Source organism: Leptopilina heterotoma, unplaced genomic scaffold, assembly GCF_015476425.1.
Source record: "Leptopilina heterotoma isolate Lh14 unplaced genomic scaffold, ASM1547642v1 Lhet_8, whole genome shotgun sequence".
NCBI lineage: Eukaryota > Metazoa > Arthropoda > Insecta > Hymenoptera > Figitidae > Leptopilina > Leptopilina heterotoma.
In genome coordinates, this window is record NW_025111180.1 from 737,855 (window position 1) to 755,325 (window position 17,471).

General features: G+C 28.8%; 1 protein-coding gene across 1 annotated transcript in view; it reads left to right on the top strand.

Annotated features, from left to right (window-relative positions):
- The first annotated feature begins 221 nt into the window (after positions 1-221).
- LOC122511051 overlaps positions 222-17,471 on the top strand; it is a 111,830-nt gene continuing 94,580 nt past the window's right edge. The window contains exon 1 of the mRNA XM_043626078.1: positions 222-1,014. The gene's annotated coding sequence lies outside the window, so the exon portion shown is untranslated. The remainder of the gene's footprint in view (positions 1,015-17,471) is intronic.

Consider the following 17,471-nt stretch of genomic DNA (forward strand, 5'->3'; position numbering starts at 1 on the left):
AAATCAAAAATTGTGGAAAATATCATTTTTTCAACATTCCTGTTTATTAATTTATGTGTAATTATTAAACTATTATTACCATCTTATAGAATATATAAAAACACATTTTAAGACCAAGATTTAATGATTTTTAACCCTTTTATAAAAAGTAATTCTTATATATTTCAATTATTATTATTTCTATGAGGAAGCAAAGTGTTTATGAAATGAACACCAAAATTATAAAAATGTACAACTTGGCAGCGGTTTTATTTTTTGATGTCGGTCAAAATAAAAGTTTCCAATAATTTGGGCGACAAGAGAATAATACGTTCAGGTGGACTTTTTTTTATCGGTAAATGAAATATTATTTTTTCTACAACCATTGATGGGTAAGCCTAGTCCGCGCATTCTTTTAAAGCCTCGCGAATTAAATATTAAATTAAAAATTAAATTTGTAGTTTTTAATTTTAAAGTCGGTAGTAATCAATTTTTTAAATTTCCCAGCGATGGGAAGCGCATTTCGCATAATTTTTGAACGTTAAATTAATATTTCTATTTGCTAACTTTAAATTAATTTTTTTTTTGTTCAATTTTTCAATTTATTTTTTTTAATTTTTCAATTTTTCAATTTAAAAATTCGAGAATCTAAGGGCTGAGCGACTTAATACGCTCAGGTGGACCTAGTGATGGAAAGCGTATTTCGCGTAAATTTTTCCACACCGCGAATTTTAAAAGTAAATTAAATTAAATTTTTCGGTTAATTTTTTAGTACCTATTTTTAGTACCTTTTTTAGTACGCAAAAAATTTGTAAGGGTTGGTCGTCGTGGGAATAATACACTCAGGTGGACCCAGCTGTGTGTATACCCAGCAATGGGAAGTGTATTTCGCGTAATTTTTCAAAAACCGCGAGTTTTTAATTTAAATTAAATTATTACTTCTTTTCCGGTAATTTCGTGTGTCGTGTATTGTGAGTGCTTTTCGTGAATCATCTTCTCCAGGATGGAGATCTGAGCATCCAGATTCAACAAATGGTGAGTTTCCTAAATTTTTTTTACTCTATTTTTAAATTAATTTCCTTAGTCTTCAAACATTTTTTTTAAATTTTTACATTAATTTTTTTTAATATATTTGAATTTTTTACGAATTGTTACAAGCGATTTCGATTCCAAGCAGTTAGTCCTCCAATTTTTCGTAGTTTTATTTTTCCAATTTTTTTTTAATAATTTAAATTATTAATTTCAGGGTGGCCACATGTCAGTAAAGTCAGGGAAATTAAGAAAATTGAGATATTTTTCGACTTGTTTTCAAAAATTGCGACTTTTTCGACTTTTTTTCCAAACATTATGCAACAAAATACCACAATTTTTAGTAGAAAGTGCAACTTATCTCGATTAGTTTTTTAAATTATACAAAAATTCTTTTACAGGGTGGTCACATGTCAGTAAAGTCAGGGAAATGTCAGGGAAAAAAATATTTTGTCAGTAAAGTCAGGGAAATGTCAGAAAAAAAAATTTTTTGTCTGTAAAGTCAGGGAAATGTCATGAAAAATTTTTTTGTCAGGGCAATTAAAGAAATTAAGACTTTCATGCAATACACTTTTTGCTCTAAACAAAAAAATTGTTGTCAGGGAAATTAGTTGTTATGTCAGTAAAATGTCAAGGAAATGTCAGGGAAATTGATAAAGTCAATCTTGCGGCCACCCTGCTTTTAAGAAATTCAATTATTTTTGAAAAATTAAATTAAAATATTTTTAAAAAATTAATTGTAAGAATTTCTTTATAACTTTTCGAAAATATTATACCTTAATAATTTAAGAAAAAACTATGGAGAGTTACTATTATTATAAAAAATTGAGTTTTTGTATTTAAATAATTGAATTCTAGAAGAACTTTTGGAAAATTATTTAAATTAATTTTTTTGTCAGGGAAAGTAATTTTAATGTCAGGGAAATTGATAAACTGAAGCTTGTGACCACCCTGAATTTGTATAGTAAATAAATAAAAATAATAAATAAATACGTTTATTTAGTTCAGAATTAATTTTTTTAAAGTAGAAAAAAAGGGGAAAGTTTTCTAGTAAAATTGAAAATAAAAAACAGAGCAAAAATGTTTTTCCTTTAAACGATTGAAACAGGGAAATTTCACTGAAAAAAAATTTATTTGATTCAAATAACCGATTAATTGACAATTATCAATTAAATATTTAATTGAATCAAATAATATTATTATTGGAGTCAATTAAATGGTAAGTGCTTCAAATACTGAAATTGTTGGTTCAAATATATGTAATTGAATTGACTCCAATAAATATTATTTGATTCAAGTAAATATTTAATTGATAATAGTAGTAGTCAATTAATCGGTTATTTGAATCAATTAAATTTTTTTTCAGTGTAGGGATTATCGGGTGAATAAAACTAGTTAATTACTGATACAGTTCTCTTGTTATTATTGATATAAAATGGCAGATGTTCTCCAAAGAAGATCATTAGGATGTAACATGACATTGTACGACTGATATATTTGATATAATTAGGAATACATATTTTAACCAAGTCGTGTTCTTTTAAGATGTTTCTTTTTATTATACAACTACTCTTTCTTCAGTCAGTATTTTTTTTCCTTTTCACATTTCAAGCAGAATACCGATAGGCAAAATTGTGTTCGTAGTTGTTTTCTTTTAAACATTTTTAAAAATTTTCTTTTGAGCGACCTTCTTTTTTTTACAATAATTTTTTTTTATGTATTAATATATATTTATATATCCAAGATTCGCTTTACATCGTTTTTCACATTGGGCGAGGAATCCCGAATCTAAATTGAAGTTTTTTATTCGATTAAAAAGTTTTTTCGTCACATTTTTTCTTGTCGTTTTGTTTAGAATTGAATATGGTACTTTTTTTGTTCTTTAAATTTCCTAAGTTCAACTTATGTACTATTAAATTACATCTTAGCAATTTTTCGTTAATTAAAAACGCGATTCTTTTTTTTATAATGAAGAAGTCGTGTTATCACTTTAATGAGAAAATTTTAGGCGCACAATTGTGGGTGTGATTTTTTTTTATTTTTTTTACGTTTTGTAAAATATGTTTTTGTCGTTAATGTATTTATTGTACAGTGTACTAAATACGGGTCAACTGTCTCAGTGCCTTACATTCGTTTCTTATACATGTATGTACCACATTATTCATACATTGCTTTTTTGGATTTATTTTTACATTTTTTTTTTTGTTTTTTTCTTGGTTTTTCGAAGTAAATCTCGAGGTTTAGTCGATAATTTCATAATTATTTATGAAAATTTGTTTTTTTTTGTAAAATGTTTTTCTCGTTTTTAATTCGTTTATAAGAGATGGGATTTGTATTTTTTTCGTTTAAATTGTTTCGATATCGTTTGATTTGGTCGATTATTCATCAACTTCACTTACATTTATAGTTTTTCGTGTGAGTGTCCCCAAAAAAGATTATATTATTCTTTTTCTAACTTTTTCGACTACCAATGAAATTAATTCCGCGACAATTCGTTACTTTTCTTCGTTTTATTAAATTTAAAGATTCACGAATTATGTGATTATTTACGTTAGAGAAATTCACAACGTTTATGATTAATAAAATTAGGAGAGAACATATTTTTGTGAACAAATTTTTAATTTTTCTTTATTAAAATTATTTTCGTAAACAAATTTTCATAATTTCCCGTCATTAAAATTATTTTCATAAACAAATTATTATTTTCTGTTATTAAAATTATTATCTTTGTAAACAAATTTTAAAATTTTCCGTCATTTTTTTTTCTGTTACAAATTTTGCTTGGCAATTATATTGAAGGAAAAATTTTGTAAAGAGAAAAAGTTGATTTACAAATTGTTCTCGACAATTATTTTAAAGGAAAAATTTTGTAAAAAGAAAAAGTTGATTATTTTCGGTGTGAGAAATATTTTTTTTCAATAGTCGTTAATTATAAACTTTGTGAATTTTGCCAAAATTATTTTATTTCTAATTATACAAATATTGACGAATTTTTTTTTGACATTGGTCATTTTATAAGACCTATATGTACTCTTGTTTAAATTTACGAATAGTGATTAGAAATTTTAATTTAATTTTTGTAAAATTAATTTAATTTAGAAAATTAGAAAATATTTATCGAAAATTGTATTTTCTTTTTTTCTTGCAATAATTATAAAATTTTGAAATATAGATATTTAAATATATAAAAAGAGATATGACCAAAGTTATTAAAAAGACTGAACACAACTTTTTATTTTTTCTTATAATATATATATATACTAAAAGTGATGAATTTTTATCGCAAAAATTAAATGCTAAGATTTTGAATGAATTTTAATAAATCTAGGCACAAAGAACTTTCCCGAGAGATTTTTCTTTTTTCATACATAGAAAAACTATCCATGACCTTCGAGTGGTATTAGATATTTTTTTTTGACTTTTTTCTTTGACTTTTTTTTATTTTTTCAATACTGGTTTGGAATTACGTTAAAAAGAATAGTCGCAGAGATATAAAGTTTATAAGTTTTAGATAATATAATAATTATTGTTATAGACCTAAAAACCTTTGAGCATCTGTCGAACAACAGGTCTTTGGAGAAGAGATAGTGCGTGATTTTTTTTACCCAAAAGGTAAAATGATACTTACAATTTAGGAAACAGAATTTTAATTAATGTTCCATAAATTGGGAGTACACTGACGGAACATGATTTTTTTCTTTGTTTTTATTTTTAAACGTAAATCTAAATAGTCTTAAAAAATATTGTTTTTTTATTTAATAATGATTTTCGTTAAAAATCTTAGTTTAATTATAAATATTTTTAAAATTGATTGTTTAATTATAATGTAAGCCATTCCTAACGTTTTTTGGGGGTTGCTTTTCGAGTAGTTTCAAAAATCTTAGTTTTACATTATTATCAAGAAAAAAAGAAACTATAAAAAATTACAAATTGAGAATTGGGAAAATTTTACCAATTTATAAATAATAGTTTTTATTCACCTGAAATTAACTTAATTAAGAAAAGTTTTAAAAAAACTTTTCAAAAATTAAAAAAAGTATAGAATAAAATATTTTTATAATTTATTAGTTAAATTTAAATCATACAAAATAGGACTATAGAGAAAATTAAAATGTCGGCTCAAAAATAGAGTCTGAAGTTCAAATTTTTTTTCAAAATTTACTCGAATAGACGAAATTGTTAAAAGTGTTTAGATTAGCTTGAAACTTGTTACTAGGGGGTATTAAGGGTCGCTGATCACGAATCTGAAGTCCAATTTTAAAAATTCAAAATGGCGGATCCTATATGGCGAACAATTTTTCTAAAAACTCATTAGATTCGTTTGACACTTGTTACTCGGGGTCTTTTTGGTTCGCTCATGACGAATGTAATGGACAATTTTCAAAACTCAAAATGGCGAATCGAATATGGCCGACGAATTTTCAAATAAAAACTCATTGGTCCGTTGAAATTCGTTAATCACGTTCTTTAGCCATTAAAATGTTTAAATTCTTTCTAATGTTGCCCATTTTTCACCATGTGATAGTAAACGTGAACTGAATAGTATATTAAGCAACAAGAGGATTTTTTATTCCTAATGCACAAAAGTGGCGATTTCAGATAGCAGACGACAGGGAGTAAAAGTTATTCACTTGTTCGACTTATATGAAAATGGCGGCCGTTTTCTCCCATGGGCTAGAAAAATGCATTTGAACAGCTAATTTTCTTGCCCATGGGAGAACACGGCCGCCATTTTCATACGGTCGAAGAAATGAATGACTTTCCTCCCTGTCGTCTGCTATCAGAAAGCGCCATTTTTGTGCATGTGGGATAAAAAAGTCTTTTTTAAAATTTTTTATTTAATTTTTTTTTACTTTTTGCTTCCTCATAAAGGAAGCCTTATAGTGATGTCGATTTCCGAATTTTTTAGAACCAATTATTTTTACAAATTTTCAAGTGTAGTATATATAATTCGTCGAGAGGAACAAATGTCCGGATGTGTGTGTATGTATGTATGTATGTGTGTGTGTGTGTGTGTATGTCACCGATTCTTGTGGACAAATTTTCTCTTACACGTCTTGACGGATTTTGATAAAATTTTGTAGGTGTATTACGGTCACGAATACCAAAAATCAGACAGAAGGATTTTCAAAAATATCTAAAAAAAAAAAATTTTTCAACAATTTTTTAATTTTTGAAAAAATTAATTTTTGGATTTTTTGAAGTAACTTTTTTCTATATTAAAATTTTTATTAATTCTTGTCAAAATTGCATTCCTGACATAAAAACGAATCGATTCATGTATATAAAGTATATATTTTATCAAAATTTATAGAATTAATAAATATTTTAAATTTTCACAAAAAATTGAAATTTTGTATTTTTTGACATTTTATCTTAACACTTTAAAATAATTATTCTAAAATAAAAAATTAAACAATTGGTATATATTATATTGAGGAAGCTTAATGATCATGAAATGAACAACTTGTTTTATTTATAATATTTAGATTTAAATCTTAAAAAAAACTAAATTTAAATGCTTTTTTAACCTTTAATTGTTTTGTTTGCAAAACGCTGTTTGCAAAAATAGGCATTGCACATTTTACAAAATAAATGTGTTCGAATTTAACAACAGAAAATATTGCTCTTCAGAAATTTATGAAATCAGAACACATTTATTTTGTAAAATGTGCGGGACGCATGACGATTCCCGACAAAAATCCTGTATAATATTCGATAGACCTTATTTCATTTGTCAAAACTTCTTTTTCATGTAATTTTCTTTTATAAGAATAAGAATGTGTTGATAATTGTTTATAAACACAATGTTTTTTTAATTAATGTTAATGAATGAAAATAATAATTAATATGAAGATGGAAATAAGAGAATGTCTAAAAAAATGGATTTCATAATATATAAATTTTTATTGAACCGAAATAATTTTTAAGAGAAACTTTGTTTCGATAAATTTTTGTTAAATAGAATTATAGTTTAGCAAAGATTTTAGGTAATAAATAGTTTATATTGAAAAGTTTACATTTATTAAAACTTGCATATTTCAAAACTTAAATTGCAACAAAATGTCATTTTTCAGAATTTATGTTTAAGCAGCTTTCATTGTATGTAAATTATTATATAGAGAAATTTATAATTGACTAAATGTTTAGTAAAATGAATTATTAAATGTTAATATTTTTTTACAACAAAATTTTCTTTCATGTTATAGTTATTAAATAGATATTAAATTCAGTTGATTGTTTATTTAGACAAATTCTATAATTTTTCAATTAATATATAAACGAATTTTCACATTACAAATTACATTACATTAGATCGAATTTTAATTTATCGACATTTTTATTTGCTGGAATATCTATTAAACAAAATGTTCATTTAAACGAATTTTTAATAGACAAAACATTAAATAATGAATTCCTTCTTAACCTAATTTTTATTTCTTCTAAATATTATTTCACGGAAAGTTAATTTGATCGATTTTTTATGTTTCAGATTCGTTGTCTAATGGAAATTCAATGAACAGAATTTTTGTTTAGTGGAATTTCCATTTTTCAGAATGTTTAAATGCTATGAATTTCATTTGTAGAATTTTTATGTGACCCAAACTGCTAGCACTAGTTACGAACGATATTTTTTATAACAAGGTGCAAAAAAGTGCCCTTTTTAGCACCGCGTTATGAAAATGACATTTTTAAAAAATGTCATTCCATATGTGTGTGTGTGTGGGTGTAAACATCACATTTTCATAAGTATCTCGAAATCATGAAGAGCTTTTGGGTTGCATTTTTTTTTAAATTGTAGATCTCACCTGCGGACATAAAGTGAGAGTACTTTCTGATATATTAATAAAGTTTAACTAAATTTTTTTTTTGATTTTTAATTTTGCAAAAAAACGTTTTTTGCCCATAACTTTGAAAAATGTTAGGACACCTATAAATGTTTTTCCATAATTTTGTAGTTTTTTTAGACGCATCTTTTGAGCCCTAATTAAATATTTTTCGTCCATATTAACCGGAGTTATTAAACTTTTAAAAATCAAAAATTTTGGAAAATAAGACTTTTTTGAAAATTTTGTTGAAAAACGTAGAAGTAACTTTAAAATTATCGTTACTAACTTGGAGAGCATTAAAAAAAGCTTCTATTGACCTATTTTTGAACCTAATTCGATAATAAATTTCGAAATTATTGATATTTTAAAAACCAAAAATTGTGAAAAATGACATTTTCTCAACTTTTTTGTTTAAAAATTTTTATTTAACTATTAAATTATTGTAACTATCTTGTAGGGTATATAAAAATACATTGATTGACTCAAAATTCAATCACTTTTACCATATTTATAAAAAGTTATTCATATATTTCTATTATTTTTATCTCCATGAGGAAGTAAAGTGTTCATGAAATGAGCACCAAAATTATAAAAAAAATATACAACTTAACAGCGGTTTTATTATTTTCATTCATTAACATTAATTAAAAAAACTTTGTGTTTATAAACAATTTTCAACAAATTCTTATTCTTATAAAAGAAAATTACATGAAAAAGAAGTTTTGACAAATGAAATAAGGTCTATCGAATATTATACAGGATTTTTGTCGGGAATCGTCATGCGTCCCTAAATACAAATAAAAAAAATACAGAAAAAATAAAAAAATAAAACAAAATGTTTTAGAAAAATTATCCGCCATATTGGATCCACCATTATGAATTTTGAAAATTGGACTTCACATTCGTGATCAGCGACCCCAAAAACCCCCGATTAACAAGTTTCAAGCTAATCTAAACACTTTCCACAATTTCGTCCATTCGAGTAAATTTTGAAAAAAAATTTGAACTTCACACGGAGAAAAAAATCAGGGCTTTGTAGCATGGAGTGGTCTGCACCTTTAGCGCATGGGCGCTTCCTTGCGGCGAAAGAACGAACTCGTACGATTGCAGCAAGGCTCCTTACTAAAATAGGGCGAGCTCTTGCTGCAATCGTACAAATTCGTTCTTTCGCCGTAAGGAAGCGCCCATGCGCTAAAGGTACAGACCACTCCATGCTAAAAAGCCCTGATTTTTTTCTCCGTGCAGACTCCATTTTTGATCCGCCATTTAAATTTTCATTTTTCTCTATAGTCCTAAATCTTGTAGCATATATATTTTTATCACGTTATTTGTAACATTTAGAATTATTTTTCTGCTATTTCGTAGGGTAAGTGTGGGTATTCCTGCAAATGACACAATTATTGCGATTTTTAAAAAATTATTATTTTCATTTTGGAATATACGCCTAATTTTTTCAAAATAATTACAAAAATTATTCTGAATCTTACTTGATGGAATAGGTCATAAAAATGTACATTCTGACTATTATTAATTTATGTATTTAAATTTGAAATGGGTGATTCTACAAACGAAGGACGAAAATCAAGAAAATTTGGACACAACATTTTTTTCTCATTTAAGGTCTGAAAAGTATTTTAACTTCAAGTTAATGGTACTAATAAAGACATCCATAAGTGGCCAGACAAAATATTAAATTTTACAAAAGTTATGGTTATTTATAAATAATTTATCCAGAGAATTAAAATCGTGTCAAGAAAATTCACATTAACATAGAAATTAATGAATGGATTTTTATAAAATTGGTTACTCGGGGGTTTACGGGGTTGCTGATTAAGAATCAAATGTCAGTTTTTCAAAAGGGGCCATCCATAAACCACGTAGCCTCTTGAGGGGGAGGGGGGGGGGTCACGCAATTGACTACGACAAGAGGAAAAAATGGCGCTAATACATGTAATAGCGTACTACATGGGGGGAGGGGGGGGTCAAAATTCCCAAAAAATGGGGCTACGTGGTTTATGGACGGCCCCAAATTCAAAATGGCGGATCCAATATGGCGGACGAGTTTTGAAAAAACTGATCGTATTCGTCTAAAAATCGTTACCCGGGGGTTTTTGAGGTCGCTGATTAAGAATCTAATTAAATGAATTTTAAAAAAATTGTTCGATTTTTATTAAATTTGATTTTGTAAAATATATTTAAACGTTAAATAAGTTATTAACCTAGAGGAAAAGTTAGAACTAACAATTTACAATTTACCACCATTTTCGCAACTTTTGAATCAGATAGTTCAAGATTATTTAAAATACGGAATACTTCATGCATACGGAAATTTCCGAGGACTGAAAAGAAATCGAGTACCCGAAAAAATCGAATACTAAATACTTTGAGTACACCTCTAGTTTTTAACGTTGAGTTTAATTTTGAATTTACTTTTTAATAATTTATTAATTTATTTTTATTTAATTTATTTAAGTAATTAATAATTAATAATAATAATAATAATAAATTGTAATCAATTAATTAATTATGATTATTAAAAATTATTTAAAATTTATTTATTTATTTTTATACATGTATGAACTATAAATATAGTAGTAGAACTAAAAAACATAATTAAATTGTTTAAACAAATTGTAAAAACAATGGTTAATTTGAAAAAAGTTGACCTCGGATTGGTAATAAGCGAAACAGAAAATCACCGAGTAACGATTTTCAGACGAATATGTTAAGTTTCTCCAAAATCGTCGGCCATATTGGATCCGCCATTTTGAATTAAAAAATTTTAAAAACTGACATTAGGTTCTTAATCAGCAACCCCGAAAACCCCTAAGTACACGGAAAAAAAAGTTCACGAATCTCTCGTGAACTAGTATATCACTTTTGGATGGGACACAAAATTTCAAAATTTTCATTCACTTTTGATTAGAAATGGCGAACGTCAACGAAAAACTGAAACAAAGTTAATGAATTTTTGATGAACTGTTAATGAAGAGTAGTTCGTCAAAAGTAGAGGTACAAGTTCACGAAAAAATCGTGAACTCGCGAGTGTCAGTAGTATGCGCAGTTCGTAATGCGCATCAAATATGGCTGATCAAGCATTCATCATTCAGTCGGTGTCATCGGTGTTTACATTCGGGAAAATTCTTTGATGAAAGTTATTATTTAGAATCAGTGTTTTTTATTACTTAGTGAATATTTTTGTTTGCTAATTTCCTTTGTGAAACAAATAATTCATAAAATGAATTAAAAGTTACGATAAGGGACTTTTTCTACTTTGCACGGTCCTGAGTTTTACAGCAGACAAAGCTAATCGTTTCGTTTGTCGAAGGACAGTGTATCTAGATTTAGCCGTGGCGGTTAGTTGTTAGAAATATTATGTTATAGGGTATAGGTACTAGGTTCGAATCCCGTGAAGCGAATTACGAATTTTAATGGCGATAAAATTGTGTATTGTGTGTAGTTGGATGCGTAATAGGCGTCAAGTTATCAAATAAAGTGAAATACTATAAAAAAGTAGTGTCTGGAAATTATTTTTTCTTGTTTTTAGCATTTTTTAAAAGTTCACGAATTTTTCGTTAACTTTGACGAAAAGTTCGGAAACCGTACTATGTTTCTAGTGAAGGAGTTGATGAAATTTTGACGAACTGTGTTTGTTGATTTTCAAGAATTTTGTGTCCCATCCAAAAGTGATATACTAGTTCACGAGAGATTCGTGAACTTTTTTTTTCCGTGTAACGATTTTTACGAGGATCAATAAAAGTCATCGGTTTAATTAATTTTGGTGGTAATTTAATTAATAATTGTTTATAACAAATTACGGTTGGTCTATTTGTTTCTATAAGCACAATTTCACAAATCATAGAATTGTAAAAGTAAGTTCAAGTGTCTAATAATAAAGAACTACTTTGATTTTAGTGGGCTAAACTTTATTCATATAAAAAAATACTTATTCCATTTGTTTGTTTATGTCAATATAATTATTTATGCGAAATAAAAATTGAAAATTCAGTTATAGCAATTTCTTGCAAATTTAATTAGGATTATTTTAAGACCAGAAAATCGAACAATAGTTGAAAATTGTTAGTTTTACGCTATTTTTAGTGATATAGTATACATCCTATCTCAAAAGTGCCAGACGAATGAGAACCAGACGAATGAGAATTTGGCATTTTTTGTTTAAAAAAATAGAAAAATAACATTAAATGAAAAAATCCTTCAGTACTATCTTATAGAGAATAATAATCTACAAAACATAAGTCTATAGAATAACCAAAAAATAAAATATTTTTTTAAAAAATGTATGCCAGACGAATGAAAATTTGTCTGGTCACAACACAATCTCCGTCTCAAATTGAGAAATCTTGGTTAATAGATTAGAAGATTCAATAAAACCCGATTGGTATCACATTTAGTTTAGTTTGATTAACAACTACAACAAACAGTCACTTCATCAGAATGTTGATTTTTTAGTACATTGCGTAACAAGTGTGAACTAGCGGCCTTTTTGGAACGAGCGCTAAGTTTTCGTAACGAGTCGTAGGTGAGGGCGCCCTCACCGGAGACGAGTTACGAAAAAGAAGCGCGAGTTCCAAAATGCCGCCACACGTGTTGCGCACATAGAGATATTATAAATAGAGTGGGGAAGGTATAGGCGGCAGCGTGTGGGGGAAGTGTCCTGCCATAAACAGAATGGGTTGGAGGGAGAAAGAAGATTTAACACCAGTATCTGTCCTTCAATGAGCTCCAGCGCAAGAGAGACACCTACTGGTGCTAAATCTTCTTTCTCTTTCTATCAAGCGGACGCATACATGCAAACCATCCCCACTCTATTTATATTACCTCTATGGTTGCGCACGATACTTTTCATAACAAAATCATAAAAAGGCGTTGACACTGAAAAACATATATAACTGAAAAGAATGTTGAGAAACGCATACATAAGATTCGGAACACAGAACCACTGTCAAGCGTACTTACTAGCTGATCGCGCGGGGGGTTTCGGGGGGTCTCCCCCCGACGGGGTCCAGGGGGCGAAGCCCCCCGACTACAAAAAAACCAACTCAAAAGAATAATAATAATATTCGGCATTTCAAAGAATCGCATTTTATAATACCCCAAGCCACCGGACGCGTCGAACGACAGGCGTCACCTAGTCGTGTACTTCGACGTATTAATAAAAATAATATCATTAAAGAATAAAAACAGAATTTTTCACACGAGTGATCACGAAAAGGAGGTTAGAAACTCTCAGTATTTGACAGATACTGTGTTGCTGCTGTAAGACACGGTAAATGTAGTTAAGGGGGGCGCCTACTTTATCGGGTCAAAAAAATCGATTTTTTAAAAGTTGTATTAACTGAAAGTACAACTATAAGAGAATATGCTCTTAAAATATTACGTCAAAATACAAAGTATTTTTCGAGTTACAGCTTGTAGAACGCATTAAAGCGCGTGGCCTGGCGCGCGATTCCACTCGCGGTCTCTAATACTTTTCATAATTTGTCGCGCTTATCTACTATTACACCTACCATTAAAATTACCATTTATCAGTAAAATGTCTTCTTATCCAAGAGCTACACATAAAAAAATAGTCGTTCATCGAGGCCGCGAAACAGCATTTATATGTTTTTCAATCTTTAAACGCGTTTTTCTCAAAACACTGTTTTTGTAGTTTGCGTACACGATAGACAAAAATCTAATCAACCGATTAAGGTCTATTTGGGCTTGTTTTGAAGATAAAGAGTGTCTCTTCTGTATGAATTAAATTTGTTTTTGATAGAATTAAATTTAATGCTTTCTTTTAAAGAAAAAATGAGATTTTTTTTTGGCAAAAATTACATTTTTTTTTAAAAGTCATGTAAAAATTTCAGTTTTTACTTTCTACTAAAATCTTTTAATTCATACAGAAGGCAATAATGTATATTTAAAGAAAAATTTTTTTTTTTTGTTTTAGATAAGAATTGTGGACCCTAGGTTGTACGCAATGGGAAAATTTCAGCAGCGAGGCGTTATATATATGGCGTTTATTTTATTATTAAATTCTATTTTCATTTAATGAAAAAATTATATTTCAAAGGTTTAAATATATAAGAAAATATACACTAAATCTCGCATCGATTTATTTAAATGTGTTTGAGAAAAAAATTCCTGAAATGTACGCAGTTTTTTACCTACTAAAGTAGGCGCCCCCCTTAACTGAACGAAAACATAATCACGCCTCTTCTGGACGGAATTGCAACTACTCGAGCGTTACAAAAATACTCGAAGAAGCACAAACAAAGCTCTTTTTTGAACTGAACTGTCATTCGCAGTATTTTCGTAACTACGTACTAAAAAGAATAACTTTACATTGGCCTACGGAGAGACAAATAACGCCATTTTTATGATTGCGTTATGAAAAATAATTTTTACATTTTTTGCACTGCCAGACGAATGATAAAAAATTCAGGGGACAAACTTCGCGAAGATATTTTATAAATAAGATATAGAGAAACGTCATAATTATTTTCATATTAGTAATCTACAACTATTCAAAATTACTAATTCAGTATGAAATTTCCGCAAAACATTTGAAAAGTGATATTTATTCTCAATATGAACTGTCATTCTCCCAAAGGGACATGCCAGACGAATGAGAATTTAGCACTATAATGTGTATTTTTTGCAAAAAAATATTTTTTTTCATCGGTTTTTTTTCTGTGCCATAATAGAAACCATTAAGATTTACAATTTCCATTAAAAGTAAAATTATTCTTTCCAAAATTAATATACAAAACATGCTTCAGACATCAAAATTCCCTCTTTTGTAGAATCACCCAAATATATTATAACAGAATTCTGTGAAATTATCAAATATGGCAGTCATGAATACGTATTAAAAACCGTTGATATTTCCAATATTCACTATAGTATACACGTTTCAGTGTTACTAATCAAAGAAGTACACTTTATTATTTGAAAAATATATTAATTTACCCATCTTTCATTGATTTTCAATTAATAATACTTAATAAAACTATTATTAGTAGCAGAATTTTTACTGCATGTTAATATTATTACGATTTTTAAATACGTTTACTGCGCAACGCACAATAATACTCGCGTGTCAACAATAATACATGTGTTGACAATTAGTTTTTAATTTACTTTTTTAAATACAAATAAGTAACGAAATTTGATTAAGTTTAATGATTTGGAAAATATAATAATTGAACTTTAATTTGTAATTGAAAAAACTGCATTTCATTTTTTCGTAAACTTATACGAGCTTCGCAAAGTTAACCTATACTAAAAATTCTCAGAAATACCCACACTTATCCTAGTAGAAAAAATTGAAAATTAAACAAAAATTTGAAAAAAATCGGACTTTTTTTTATAAAAAACATTATTACCTTTTTGTTTATAAATTTTTTTATCGATTTTTAAGTACCGAAATAAGTCCTCAAACTTCATGCCAAAATTTTGAACATTTGGGCGTTAAAGGGTTAATAGAGACTGAGAAAATAATAATTAAAATTAGTTTTATACAAATATAATGTAAATAAAAATAAATAAATATATTGAATAATAAATAATAATTATGTTAATTATACTATTATTAGTGATAATAATTATTATTTTTTTTAATAAAAAGAATAAAAACAGTAAACAAAAGTACTGAAAAAAATTTATCTGATTTAAATAATCAATTACTTGTCTGCTATAAAATAAATATTTACTTGAATCAAACAATTTTTATTTAAATCTAGTTTTTAATCAATTAAATTGTGTGATTCTCCGCGTAGCGCACAATTTAATGTCCCTCATGTTTTACAAGAAATCAGTTTCATATATTGTAATAAGTCTAATGGGGAATAGTAATTTTTATGATGACAAATAAAAGTCTATAGTTGTTTTTATTCAAAAGTTTATAATTTTGCTTGAAAATCTGTTTTAAGGTGCCAACCCAGGTAGAAATTGACGACCGGGATGGTACCGGCCCGGTACAAACGGCGGATTATAAGTGCCGGGGCGGTACCGACATAAGACCGCAATTTTCACCGTCTTGGTACCGTCAAATTGCCGGATGATAACTGCAACAGGTATCCGGCATACGTACCGGGCCGGTACCAAATAATCCCCGGGGCGGTACTGGCCCGGTTATTGTTGGAAGGCATTTGGTGCCGGTTTATTACCGGCTGCACAACCGGCTAGGTACTGGTCCAGTACCGGCATAAGTCTGTTCATTCCACCGGCGCAGTACCGGTAAATTGCCGGATGATAACTTCGGTAGGTATCCGGCAACCGTATCGGGCCGGCACTAATAAATATCTGACGTAGTACCGGGCCGGTTAAAAAAATTATATTTCAGTCTGATTAATTGTTTAATTATTATTATTATTATCAATGTTATTATTAATTTTAAATTGGAAACAGTAAATATATTAAATGCTGAAACAGAGAAACATAAACAATTATAGAAAAATCTAAAGACTCGAGGAATTGAACTCCGGACTCTGAGGCTGCAAAGTCGACACCACATCCGCTAACCTAAACCTGCATATGGAAAGCAAATTCAAAGTGAGCTTATAAAGTCCAACCGACATTACAGCTGGCAGCAGTACCGGGCCGGCACTAATATTCAACCGGTGCGGTACCGGGCCAGTATTTGTATTTCTAATTTATTTTAATTCAATTTAAATTATTAAAAATAAATAAATAAAAATAGTAATTATAAATAATAATAACCGCCCTATTCACCGATTAAATGCCGGGCCGGCACCAATAAGCAACCTACTCGGTATTAATATAATTGCCGGCACAACTAACTAATTAATTTATTATTAATAATTAAATTAATTAATTAATTAATAAATTAATTTTCAAATTTTTTTTCTTTTCTTTAATTCTTTTTCTGATAGTTTAACATTGGCAAACAACCGGGAGGACACTGGGTTAGTACTAATATTTTTGTCGGCAAAACTTCTGTGCCAGTAGAAAGCATTAAGTAAATTTTTGTGTTGGGCCGGCACAAATATTATCACCGGCAAATCTCCTTCGGTGGTATAAACCAGAGCGAAATGACAGTCCCGGGCCGGTGCTACGCCGGTGCTGGGCCGGTAAAAATATTATCACCGGCAAATCTCCTTCGGCGGTATAAAAACAGAAGTAAATTATAGTACCGGGCCGATGCTACGCCGGTGCTGGGCCGGTACAAATATTATCACCGGCAAATCTCCTTCGGCGGTATAAAAAAAGAAGTAAATTATAGTACCGGGCCGGTGCTGGGCCAGATATTTTTAATCAACCGGCCCGGTACACACTACCAGTACCGGTAGAAATCTACATTTACCACCGGGCCGGTACTGGGCCGGTATTTATTTCATATCCGGCCCGGTACCTTTTTGCCGGTACTGGCATAAGTCTGACTTTACAACCGGTTCGGTACCATGCCGGTCGTTAGTGCTGGCACATCTCCAACTTTTCTGCCTGGGAAAACGTCATGGTGTAATCAGTCCCTACTACCATTTTATATATTAAATTTTATTTTTTCAGTAAAATATAGTAATAAATATAATGAATGTTGACATATTCTTATTGCCTAAGTTATTGGAATTTAGAAAAACAAAATACTTTCAAAAAGAAAAATTTATT